This window comes from Ambystoma mexicanum, chromosome 13 (assembly GCF_040938575.1).
Source record: "Ambystoma mexicanum isolate Mex_15411 chromosome 13, UKY_AmexF1_1, whole genome shotgun sequence".
NCBI lineage: Eukaryota > Metazoa > Chordata > Amphibia > Caudata > Ambystomatidae > Ambystoma > Ambystoma mexicanum.
In genome coordinates, this window is record NC_090938.1 from 543,640,228 (window position 1) to 543,653,795 (window position 13,568).

Sequence of the window (13,568 nt, forward strand, 5' to 3'; positions counted from 1 at the left end):
CCTTAATTCGACTTCGTGTACTATTTTCTTTCAGTGCATGATTCAATATATGCATATTTGCTACTCTTTCAGCTAGTTATTCAATATCAGCAGATTTGCTATGCCTCGCACCACTTGCAGCTCCATCTGTAAATTAAGAATGTATTCCCTTCTGCGTTGCTCACTACAGCCAGCCCGGAGCACCCTGGTCTCTGGGTAACTTCTCCAGCACTCACCGGTCACACGTGCCTTCCTCCGGCGGCTCTCAGCTTTCCTCCTTCACTCTGGCTGCTGCTTTGGGATCCGCGTGTGTACTGGAGCTCGGCTGGCACAGGCAAATACCTCTGCGAGGCCGGACCGAGGGTCCTCTTTGCTCTGGCTTCGCCGCAGCTCTGTTTACTCCCACTTCACCAGAGAGGCTACCCTCACCTTGGGGATATCCCACGGCGTCCCATCTCAACTTCAGGTCCCACCACGGCTGCCTCCAGACTCCCGGGGTTTCCCGTTGATCTGTGTCCAAGTTCCCCAGGTCTCTCCCTCTCTCCACTTCTCATCTTGTTTTTTTATACACCAGTGTTCCTTCAATAGGCTGCAGGTGTATTCCATTATTTAATTCTGCCCGACTAAGAGGACATGCCTGACCATGCATGCAACTTCTTCCTCCTCCTCCCAGTACTGAAGTGGTGAGAGTAAGTGGTGTTCATTACTCTTTTCCTCGTCTCAGTATGGTCAGGTGTCCCAAGATGGGAAAGGAGGGGAGCAGACCAACAGTAACAAAGGTCGGGGAGGGTTAGGTTGGTTGTCATTTAGGATAAGGGGGATACCATGTCTCTCCTAAAGGCACCTCACTCCCAATCCCCGAGGACCTGCCACGCAGGTAATACTCCCTTGCTTGGCCACCCCCCTGGGTCAGGATCCAAAAGCGACAGCCTTTCCCTGGCCACCTGGGTAGAGGATCCAAGGGGAGTAGGAGTGAGAATACTCCATCTCACAGTATCATTTGCTTTTGTTTTCAGTAACACTTGGATGTGTCCAGGACAGGCTGGTGGTAGGGGACATTTTTGAACTCCAATTTTCTTTCCTTTTCTCATGAACATTTGTATTTTACACATATTACCTTCGAGTACCATACTCGAAAATTACAGTGCCATGAGACAGTCTTGTCCTTTAGCCATCTTGTATTTTGGCCTTCTCAGGGCTGGATAATCCATATACACACACTTAGATGTGTGTGGGAAGGGATGAGGTAAAAGGCTGTAGGATTACTGTAAGAAAATAGTTATCTAATAACGCTTGAAACTGCACAAACCTTGCTTGCCAAACTTCACCGAACCTACCTGGAGTAGCATCGGACAAATGTAGAAAACCTACAGGGATTTACTCTAGTGTGGAGAGCAGGCCATAGGTCAGGTAAACTGCTCCCCATAACATTCAGAAATGGGGAAAAGAAATTAGCTTGGAGGGGCTTGACCTAAATGTCACAAGGGCACAAAATCTAAGGGCAAAGTGAATCCAAAACCAAAAGAACAACCAGCTCACAGTCAGTGTGTGCCAGCTGTCAGTTCAGCAAAGCAGTAGGAAGGTCAAAACAAAAAGCCTCAACGCTTTCATTGTTGAGAAGCGCTGCCTTGTTTGCTCCTCAGTCTTCACCGTTTTATAATGCAGGGCTCTATGCACATAGCATGAGTCACGTAGACATGCAGCACTCGGAGGAACAGTCAGTGCATGCCGGAAAGTCTAGTTTGATTGGGGTTGAATCACCACGAGATGCCATGGAATCCACCACGGCGACCACAATATTTTTGCCACCCGGTATATGACGGTATCACCCCCCCCACCCCCCGCAAAGCCCATGTTCTATGTGGGTGATTCAGACTCCTGATTCCCTGGCTACTCGACAAGGGTGCAAGTGTGTTTTCTGCTGTCTCGGGTTTCTCTTCTGGTTCATACCCATTCCATTCTCGGAGATAGTGGAGTTTCCCTGTCACTACTCTAACTCGTTTCTCTGTGCATCTCGTATTCTTAAGCCCCATGTATTATAATAGGAGGTGGTCCGGTTGGTAGAAGCATGGTGGCACTAAAGGGTTAAAACAATGATTTGGAAAACAGAATGGATCTTCCATCTCCTAGGGAGATGCAATTTCACAGTTACTGGATTACTGACCATTGTGAGAAACCAAAATGTGTCTCACCTACTAGTCCCGGAGAATCGATCGCTCAGATGGCCACGGTACAGCCATGGCCTGTGGATCCAGACCCTGGGGGTGGATCAGTGTGGAAGGATCACCTGGGTGAGGGATCTTCAGGGTATGGGGGTGAGACAAGATATTCCCCCTTTCCTGTATACAGGACCCAGCCAACTTTTTTTGGATTCTCCAATGTCTCAACTCCTGATTCACCCCCCCCCCCACCCACCCCATTTCTACACAAACAATGGGGCGAGGAAGAGGGCGACAGTAAAAAGGCTAATCATTACATATTTCATTGGAAATGTCCGGCTAATCGGGCCAGGCAAAGTCAGGCACTTGACTTCAAGTGCATACAACGGATACCAATTGGCTCGCCTCACAGGTAAAAGGCAGAAAGATTGTGACACTTCAAGCAAGGTGGAGCAAGAGAAGAGTTTCCGGGGCAAAGGCAAACCTACTGGAGCAGAGTGACAGACCGAGGGATGAGAGCAAATGGTAGAGAACCCCAGGATATCTCTGCAGGAGGTTGTTGCATCCAAAAGACTGTAAAAGACGATCTATGTGAAATGACCAAATCCAAAAGTCTGAGTCGTAAAAGTCAATCTCACCGTAATCGTATTTCTGATGCTTGCATCTGCTTAGATTCACATGCTGTGCATAGGCGGACATCTAGTGGAAGCTGCGGAGAATTACAGTTTGTTTTTCGAAACTTGAAAATGGGCGTCGTCACAGGGTGTGCCAGTAATACTATCCCTAGTGTGACGCCCACTGTACCCATGAACCCTCACGCGTGTAGGACCCTCAGATTGTATTTTTTCTGCCATGAGGTAGCATGAGGAGAAGCGCGAGTACAGATAATCCAAGCAGATAGAAAGAAAGGTAAGACTACAAGCATCCATGCGCCTTCTCTCAGAGGGAAGGCAGGGTCGGTCGCATGTGAATCCAAGCAGATACAAGCATCAGAAATACCATTACGGTGAGTAATGTATCCCTTCTGAGGCTTGTGGAATCTGCTTAGATCACATGCTGTGCATAGATTAGCGAGCAGTACCTGAAGGAGGTGGGATGTGAGAAGGGTCATGAGCAAATAAATGTCTTAGAACCGCTTGTCCCACTTGGGTATCTGCCTTGGAATGGGTGTCAGTGCAGTAATGCTGAGTAAAAGTGTGAATAGAGCTCCAAGTAGCTGCTTTGCAAATGGTGTCAAGGGGGACATTTGCAATGAAAGCCAGAGTGGCCCCAATGCCTCTTGTAGAGTGGGCTCTTGGCGTGAAAGGCAGAGATTTTTCAGAAAGGGAGTAACACAGCTGGATATAGTTAATAATCCACTTAGAGATGGCACCTTTAGAGACGTGATCCCCCTCTCTGCCTGCAGCTATGGAGACAGTTGGTCTGTTTTCCTTCGCGATCTGGTCTTGTTTACATAGTAGAGGACCGCCCTACGCACATCTAGGGTGTATAGTTTCACCTCAGCCGAGCTCTGTGGGTCTTGGAAGAAAGCCGGAAGCTCGATGGACTGGTTCACGTGGAATTTAGAAATAAACTTAGGTGAGAACCTAGGGTGTGTGCGTAAAACCAGTTTATCTTCATGAACTGTAAAGAAAGGATCTTGCACTGACGGAGCCTGAATTTCACTGACCCTTCTTATAGATGTAATAGCTACTAAGAAGGCCGTTTTATAAGTCAGGTGTTTGAGACGGCTTTTATGCATGGGCTCGAAAGGGGGGCCCACGAGCTTAGATAGCACCACATTAAGGTCCCATCCTGGTGGTGGGTTTGAAATAGGAGGGTGAAGTCTTTACTCCTTCCATGAAGGCTTTAACTACTGGTACTTTCCACCACGACACCTTGTTATGTGAGGTGTATGCTGACAGAGCTGCCAGGTGTACCTTCAGGGAGTTAAAAACCAGTCCCGCATCCAGCAGGTGGAGCATGTATGTAAAAATAGTGTTAGGAGTGCAATCAACTGCGTTGATTTGTTTATTCTGGCACCAGATAACAAATCTCTCGTCCTCGACCGCCTTACCAAACAGATCCGGCTCCACCGGTTTATCTAACAAATATGCTTGGGTTTCAGCTTTGAAACCAGACTGCTGTAACCAAGCGTGTCTCTTGATAACAGTACCTTCTGCTATCAATCTGCCGGCATTATCCGCGGCATCAAAGGTTGCTTTTAAAATGCAACCGGACACGGCTCTTCCCTCCGCCGCAACTCATGCCAACTGGCTCTTTAAGGGTTCTGGGGCGGAGTCTATGAGTGCCGCAACTTCTTCCCACTGATGGCAGTTGTAGCTGGCCAACAGGGTGGTGGAGTTGGCAATCCTTGCCTGGTAGGCGGAAGTGGAGGCTACTTTCCTGCCCAAACCATACAGTTTCTTGCTCTCCTTGTTGGGAGGAGCTTCGGACGATGACAAGGGTGTTCCCGCCCTCTTACGGGTGTTTGTAACAACCAGGGAGTCCAGTTTCAGATGCCCCCTTATATACAGTGGGTTTGATTGGGCTGCCCTGAAAAGTTTCTCAATCCTGGGGTTCACTGCCCTGGTGAGGTTAGGATTTAAAAGTGAAGGGTCTATTCTTCACTGAACAGACTTAAGGATAGGGATGGCCTGAGCAACAGGTCTCTTTTCTCCCACTAACTCTTCTGAGAAGTCCCTCTCCTCTTAAGCACCCTGGGTGCCAATGTGGAAATGTTCTGCCGCTCGGGACAGAACTTCACTCAGGAGAGGTTGATTGTCGACAGGGGAATCGGTAATCGGGGATTCTTTCTCTATCGGGGAATCTACTCTGTAGGTCTCCGGGTCTTCCTCTACCACTTCTTGGTCCTCATCCCCATAGTAGCCCATACCAGTTTGCTCTTCCAACATGCGCAAATCTGGATCCTCACAAAAGGATGTATCCCCTTGATATTGAGAGTAGGGCTGTATATAGAAGGGGTCCGAAGACTGTGTTGGGACTTCAAACCGGGACTTCTTACTTGGAGGTATTGGATCCTTAGAGCCTGAGGGTGCTGACCCGTCGGGAGCCTAGGAGAGAAAGTGTTCAGGGTTTTTTGCGTAAAAAATCTGCCAATGATGACATCCTTGACATAACCCTGTCTATGTCATCACTAGACCATTCTCTAGAACTGGGAATGATCCTTTCTGGGACTTTCTCCGCCTTATCCTGACTAGACTTACTGGTTTTAGCAGGAGTCCTTGGGATAACAGAAGACTGGGACTTGTCTGTTTATGTGGAGTGGAAAGTTTTAGAGGTGTGTGAGGAGGCTGAGACTGCTTCCTTTGTTGTTTTGCCCCCTCACCATGTGCGGAAGAGTATTTTTCCCTGCTTTTTCGCCCCTTCGGAGCCTTCCGACACCTGGCGTCGCGGTTCGGGGGTAGCGTCCCTATCTTTAGAACGTGGAGGTAGGGACTCGGGAGCCGCCGTTACGCGGTCTGCGGGTGCCGACTCCTGGAGTGAGGTCTGTGGATGGAAGTCGGCTTTGTCTTCCGACGATCGAACTCCCGTTACCTTGGGGAGCCAGGCACTCTTGGCAACAGTGGATGATTGCCTGGAGTCATGCGGCGATCTAGATCGAAAATGGCCAGAGGACACTGATTTGGACCGTTCTGTATGTGCCTCTTTCCGAGAATCTCGGTTGGACTTCATGTGCTTTGTGGAAGTGCTGTGGGTAGCGCTTGTGTCGCCAGGGGTCTTCCCCATAGCCGCCCTGCCGGACGACCTTCCGCGGTCGGGGACTTGCGCTTGGCTGTCTCTTGATGCCACATTGCCCTCGCTGTCTGAAAGCACGGCGTCTATGCCATCGCTGAAGGCGCCCTCTGCTGCCGTGGCCTCCCGACGTGGTGGGCCCAACGCTTGATCGAACGGTCTGTAAGCGTTTTCGGTTTAAACCTACTACACGCTCTGCAGTTCGCCTCGGGGTGGTCCATCGGCAAGCAGAGATTGCACATGGCGTGTCCGTCAACCCAGGGGTACCTGCGGTTGCACTTGGGGCAGAATTGGAAAGTGGTACCCTCCATACGCACCTTGTAGCAGCGGGCTGATAAGTGTAGGAATATATAAGAATGTACCTATATACCAAAAGTGTAGAGTAAGTCCATCCCCCACTCTCCCTACTTGCAGGGCCGAGGCCAGAGGCCTTCCGAGGCCCAAATCGTCGTGCAGCTGTCGACGGTAGATTTCTTCTCTGGGCCGGCGTCGAGTGTGAAGTTCGGTGGCTCGACATTGGGGTGGAGAATGGGGACAATATAACAATATTTTGCAAAAGTATGGCTAAGGCCAGGGAGGGTCCTACACGCGTGAGGGATCATGGGTACAGTGGATGTCACACTAGGGATAGTGTTACTGGCACGCCCTGTGTCGACGCCCATTTTTCGAGTTTCGAAAAACAAACCAATACTCTGTAGCTTCCACTAGATGTCGGCCTATGCACAGCATGTGATCTAAGCAGATTCTATATATGAGAATGCATTACTTACCGTAAAAGCATTTCTGATGGTTGTATCTGCTTAGATTCACATGCTGTGCTTAGAATCACATGCTGTGCATAGGTCCGACATCCAGTGGTCACTGCGGAGTATTGCATTTTGTTTTTCGTAGTCGAAAAAGGGGACGTCGACAAGGTGTGTCTGAAACACTATCCCTATAGTGACGTGCATTGTACCCACAATCCCTCACGCGTCGAGGTCCCTCTGTTTGTATTTTTCTGCCCAGAGGGAGCCTTCTAGACGTGAGTGAGTACAGAAAAGAGAGAGATATATAGAGGAAGTCTATGTTCCTTCCATCCGAGCGGGGAGGAAGGGTGGGCGCATGTGAATCTAAGCAGATACAACCATCAGAAATGCTTTTACGGTAAGTAATGCATTCTCTTCTGATGTTTGTTAATCTGCTTAGAATCACATGCTGTGCATAGACTAGCGAGCAGTACCCGGAGTTGGCGGTGGGTTATGAGAAGGAACAGTAGAGAAAAGGTGTCGTAATACTGCCTGCCCCACCTGGGAGTCAGATCTAGAGTGTGTATCTAGACAGTAGTGTTTTGTAAAGGTGTGCACAGAACTCCAGGTAGCCGCTTTGCAGATGGACTCAAGGGGAACATTTGCAATGAATGCTATGGATGCCCCCGTGCCTCGAGTAGTGTGCTCTTGGCCTAAAGGGCAGTTCTCTCTTAGCAAGAGTATAGCAGAGAGTGATGCATTGAACAATCCATCTAGAAATAGTGGACTTTGAAACCGCATCTCCTTCTCTTCCTGCTGCCACCGAGACGAAGAACTGATTAGTCTTCCTCAGTAGTCTGGTTCTTTCAATGTAGAACATGACCGCTCTGCGTACATCTAGTGTGTGCAGAGTCCTTTCTCCCAAATTGGAAGGATTTTGAAAGAACGTTGGTAGTTCTATAGATTGGTTTACGTGGAATTTAGAAATAAATTTCAGAGCAAACCTAGGGTGAGTGCGTAGAACCACCTTATCTCTGTGAACTGTAACGAAGGGGTCTAGAATAGAAAGAGCCTGAAGTTCACTTACTCTCCTGATGGAGGTGATAGCTATTAAAAAAGCAGTCTTAAGAGTGAGGTGTTTAAGAGATGCTTTGTGCATGGGTTCGAATGGAGAGCCCATGAGTCTGGTAAGTACCACATTAAGGTCCCATCCGGGAGCTGGGTCAGCTATCGGGGGGTGTATTCTCTTTACTCCCTCCATGAAGGCCTTAATAACAGGGATCCTCCACCACGACACTTTGAGTTGGGAAGTGGTGTATGCAGAAAGTGCCGCTAGGTGGACTTTAATGGAGTTAAACACTAGACCTGAATCCAATAGGTGGGTCAGGTATAGGACCACATGTGTGGGAGAGCAGTCAATAGGGTTGATGCTCTTACTCCTGCACCAGATGACAAATCTTTTCCACTTGCTAGAATAGCAGTGGCGAGTGTTCGGTTTTCTGGCTTCCCTGAGGATGTCCATGCATCTTTGCGGGAGTTGTAGATGTCCGAACTCTATGATCTCAGGAGCCAAGCTGCTAAGTTCATGTTCTGGGGGCATGGATGCAGGGTCCTGCCCTTGTCCTGAGACAGCATGTTGTACGGGCAGGGGAGTTTTACTGGGGGAGATAGAGACATCTCCATCAAGTGAGCGAACCATGGTTGTCGTGCCCACATTGGGGCCACTAGTATCATGGTTACTTGTTCCTGGTGCATCTTGTGCACCACTCTGTTGAGAAGGGGAGTCGGGGGGAAAAGTGTAAACAAATTTCCCTGACCATTAGCATCGACAGACCGTTCCCCTTGGATTGGTTCTGGGGATACCTGGAGGCGTAATTTAGGCATTGAGAGTTCTCCAGGGTTGCGAACAGGTCCATCTCTGGGAATCCCCATTCTGTGAAGATGTCGAAGACGATGTCTTCGTGCAGGCGCCATTCGTACTCTCCGGGCAGGGGGAAATCTCTGCTGAGTCTGTCTGCCAGCAGATTGAGTTCCCCGGGTACATGTAGTGACAGTAGGAACATGTCCTGTTTGAGAGCCCACTTCCATATGTTCTGGGCCAGTTTGGACAGGCCTGGAGAGTGGGTGCCCCCTTGCTTGTTGATGTAGTACATGGCTGTAGTGCTGTCTGTAAGGACCATTACTGTCTTGCCTTGTAGGTGTTCCTGGAAGGCTTTTAGCGCCTTGAACACCGCGAGTAGCTCCAGTAGATTGATGTGTTTGGATGCTATGTTCGGAGTTCACACTCCGTGAGCAGTCTGATGGGATAGGTGCGCCCCCCCCATCCAGTGAGGGATGCGTCTGTGGTTAGAGTGGCTTCCGCCGCGGGTGTGGCAAAGGGTTTCCCTTTTCCCATGTTTTCCTTTGTCCATCACCTTAGCGAGAGAACCAAGGCCTGCGAGACCACCACTAGATCCTCCCATAGTCCGCTGGCCTGACACCACTGGCTGTTGAGCCACTCTTGCATTGGGCGCATGCGCAGGCGCGCGTGAGGTACCAAATAAATACAGGACGCCATCATTCCTAGCAAGTGCATTGCTTTGCGTACCGTCACCTCTCGGCCGGTTACATATTGAGGGATTTGAAACAGCATGTTTTGGACCCTCTCTTTGGAGGGGAAGACGAGGCCGTCCCTTGTTTGAATTAGAGCCCCTAGGAATTGTTTGATTTGACTGGGGTCTAAACTGGACTTCTTTTCGTTGATGGAGAAGCCCAGCTTGAATAAAAGTTCTACCGTCTTTTGGGTATTGGAGAAGCATGTTTCGTAAGAATCCCCTGTTATGAGCCAGTCGTCGAGGTAAGGGTAAACTGGGATGGACAACCTGCGCAGGTGGGCCGCTGCCACTGCCAGCACCTTCGTGAATACCCTTGGTGCTGATGCTATACCGAAGGGTAGCACTTTGAACTGGTAGTGTTTGCCCTCTATCATGAACCTTAGGTATTTTCTGTGCGCTGGCAACATTAAAATATGAAAGTATGCATCTTTCATGTCCAATGTTGTCATGTAATCTCCCTGAGAAAGCAGTGGGATCACTTCCTGTAAGGTTACCATACGAAACTTTTGGGGTTTGATAAACTTGTTCGCTGGGCGCAGATCTAATACAGGGCGCATGGTTAGATCCTTTTTGGGTACAAGGAAGTACACTGAATAAATACCTTCCGTTACCTGAGATAGAGGCACGACCTCTATGGCTCCTTTTTCCAGCAGTTGTTGTACTTCTTGGAGCAGGATGGCAAGATGTTCCGGTGTCATGCGACGTCCCCTCGGGGGTCTGTAGGATGGGGAACTGTTGAATTCGATACAGTATCCGTGGGCTACGGTGGAAAGTACCCAACGGTCTGACGTTATCTCCTCCCATGCAGGAAGCAAGGATGTTATCCGGCCTCCGACCGGTGTTGCATGGGAGGGGACGCGAATCTTCGCGTCACTTGGTGTTGTTGGGGGCTTGGGAGCCTCTGGGGGTGGATCCCCGACCTCTCCCCTTGACCCGGCGTTGGCCTCTTTGGCTGTACTGCCCACTATTGGTCTGGTAATTGGTGGCAGGGTATTGTTGATGTTGACTTTGTTGTTGTTGCTGGCGTTGGCCACGAAAAAAGCGTTTGTTGCCATAGCCGCGTCTGGTAGTGGGCCTAGAGATCTGGTCAAGAGTCTTGATAGTATCAAACTCTTTTTTAGCCATCTCTAAAGCTTCATCCACCGCTTTTCCGAAGAGGTTAGAGTCTTCGACAGGTTTATTTATCAAAGACGCCTGTGTCTCCGGTTTAAAGCCTGAGTTGCGCAGCCATACATGGCGTTTTAGGAGTATTCCCTGCACCAGGGAACGTCCCGCTGTTTCTGCCGCGTCCAGAGAGTTTTTTTACAATGCTCTGGTTCACCTGGGTTCCTTCGCCAATAGTTGAAAGTAGGCGTGTACGTAAAGGCTCCGGTGCTTCCTCGGCGTCCTTGCGCAGTTTGGACCACTGCGCGTCTGCGTAGCTAGCAAGCAAGGAATTGTTGTTCGCAATTCTTGCGGAAAAGGCAGCCGAGGAAGTGACTCTCTTTGCAAGGGCATATAGCCTCTTGCCCTCCTTGTCAGGGGGTGCCTCACTGGTGGAAAGTGGTACCCCTGCCCTCTTTCTAGTATTAGATACGACTAGGGAATCCGGTATGGAATGTCCCCTAATGTAGAGGGGGTCTGAGGGTGAAGGAGTGAAAAGTTTTTCAATTCTCGGATTGACCCCTCTGATCAATGCGGGATTGGACAGCGAAGAGATAATTCTTCTCTTCACTGAAGCGAGGAGGGGAATGGTCTGGCTGACCGGGGGTTTCTCTTTAATAACTCTTTCTACAAAGTCCAATTCTGGAGAGAGCTCCCCAGTGTCCAGTTCGAAATGCGCTGCAGCTCTGCGCAACAGTGCATTGAAAGTGGGCTGATCGTCGATTGGAGACGTGTTCCTAACCGGAGAAATGTCCGGAGGAGTTAGGTTTAGGACATCAGTGTCGGACTATACTGATGGGGATTGCCAGGGGTGCGACGGTCCTTCTTCTGGGCTGTCTTCCAGACATTCCTCCTGGTACTGTCCTTCATTGTCCATGAAATCATCTTCTTCCTCCAAGTATTGTTCCTCCCCAGTGAGGTCGTATACCTTATGGAAGTCTGAGGCTGTGTCCTGCTGGGGATCGACTAGCCTCGGATTTTTGGCCCTGGGGTCCTCCTGAGACCCTTCTCTAGTCCGCTTGTTAGTTTGAGAGGTCTGGGTACTCAAACTTTTCCATCCTCTCCATACAGAGGTGGAGTCTTTCCATGGTTGCATGGGGTACCCCAGAGCGGTCTGGCGGGGGAAAAATAGAGTCATTTAGCTGGAAATGGCTCGACCTCTCCCAAAGCGTAGAGGAAAATGTCCCGTCGCCCTCCGAAAAACCTTCAGGTGTGCCGGGTGACCCCCCGATTGAAGGGGGTAGTCCCTGCCTTTCTTCAGGCTTTTTCGGCGTGTCTTTGGACTTATGCGTAGCGCTCGACGTGTTCTTCGGCGTACGCTTCTGGGCGTCGGCTACAGCGATCCTTGCCAAGCTGTCGGCGACTCGTTTGTCGGCGGAAGCTTGTGTTTGACGCTATGGGTGTCGAACGCTCTACGGCGGTCTGCGCCTTCTGTTGATGCGCGCCGGCCGATGGTTTGGGGGCGGCGCCCTTATTCGCTGAAAGCCCAGTCGCTGGTCGCGGCTGCGGTTGCGAGAGGGGCTTCGAACCCGAACGGTCCGAGGAGTCCGCCGGTGGAACCTGCGTCTCCTCGGGCGCCGAAGCTCTTTTCGTCTTAGACGAAGAAGAGCCGTGGGTTGTGTGCTTATGTGTGTCTTTGTGTGTGTCAGTGTCGCCGGGGTGTTCATCCCCATAAGCAGGGCGTGAGCCGAGCCCGTCGGGGCCGGGGACAGACGACGAAGCGCGCAAGCGCTCTTTAGAGGGGGTTTCGACTTCCGTAGCGGAGGTCGTGTTATCGCGTTCCTCGTCAGCGTCGGTGGTAGCAGCGGCGGGTGAACCTTCGACATCGCGTAGGCCGCCCACCTTTTAACCCTACGGTCTTTTAGAGTTTTAGGCTTAAGAAGCCGACAAGCCGCGCAACCTTCCTCCTTGTGATCGAAGGGCAAGCAGCGGTTACACCGTGAATGCTTGTCCTTCCAAGTAAATTTGCCTTTGCAAAGCGGGCAAAACCTAAAGGGTGTCCTCTCCATAGCCGAGGCAATAAATCGCGATAAGCACCCCAAGGGAAAGGAAGGGGAAAGGGAAAGGCATTCTCAGAAAGACCCAGAGATGTCCCACGACCCCACTCTCCCTACTGTATATGGCCTGCGAGGCCAGGCCACGTGTTCGGCAGCGCCGAAGGATTTCCTCCGCTCGACCCTCCGAAGATTTTTGCTCGGCGGAGAACAGCTACAACTGCGTCGAGGGAGGGTTTATTAATATTATGATAAAAAAACGACCAAAGGTCGAGGGTTGCAATGTCTCTCGAGAGATATATACACAAAGACAAATAGACAATAGTCCGACCACTAGACAAATAGGGGTTGGACATTTGGGTTTCGGACTTGTTGCCCTCAGTAATTTCGTACAATACCGTAAAAGACACATGGAGAAGTCCAAACGCCAGACAAGAAGACTGCATTGTGTTTCAAGGACCCCAGCGACCCTCCGGGTGAACGGCATAGTTGGGGAGGTGAAGCCAAGCCTGTGGTATCAACCTTGGCTCGTAAATTAAAAACGGCAAAGACAAGAAAGAAACGCACACAGCCGGTGAGTTGGCAAGCAACATAAAAGACCAGTATGTGTTAAGGAAAGATTCAAGTTGCAACAGTATCGCACAATTGAAGGCTGCACATGTGTGGATGAGATGCAAAGAAAAGCAGACCTGTGATGAACTTTGAGTTACAAATAGCTGCGAAACCAGTGATGCCGAGTAGCGGGGTGGTACAGCGAAAGAAAGTAGCCCACTCAAAAGTCTGTCAAAGATTAAATGTTTCTTATGAAACTATAAAGTGAATGAACGATAAAAAGCAAAGTGATTAATATCAACCCTGGGAAGAGGATGGGGAAGGTAAAAAGGTGAACGCTGAACATTTGTGCTTGTGACATCGAACTACCCAGACCAAGAGACACTGGGGCAAATAAGAGTGAGCTGAAGGGAAAGTTGAAGTGGTCCTGCAGAGGTCTGTAGTAAACACCGTGCACATTCGAATGTCTTCGACCTCAGGAAAAGGTCCGAGCCAGACCGAGGGAGACCTACGTGAACATTTTGCTTTGACAGGTCCGAGCCTGACAGAGGGAGACCGGCGTGAACCTTTTGTTGACCCGTTCTTTGAAAGCTGGAAAGAGACTTAAAGGCCAGGCGGGCCTCGATCCACATTTTTGAACTGCCTTATTTTGAGTGGGTCAGCCTGTCTATGGGGACTGCCTTACTC

The 13,568-nt window shown here is 50.1% G+C and overlaps 1 protein-coding gene across 4 annotated transcripts in view; it reads right to left on the minus strand.

Annotated features, from left to right (window-relative positions):
- GRN (granulin precursor) overlaps positions 1–13,568 on the minus strand; it is a 906,558-nt gene that overhangs the window by 523,397 nt on the left and 369,593 nt on the right. The window lies entirely within an intron of this gene.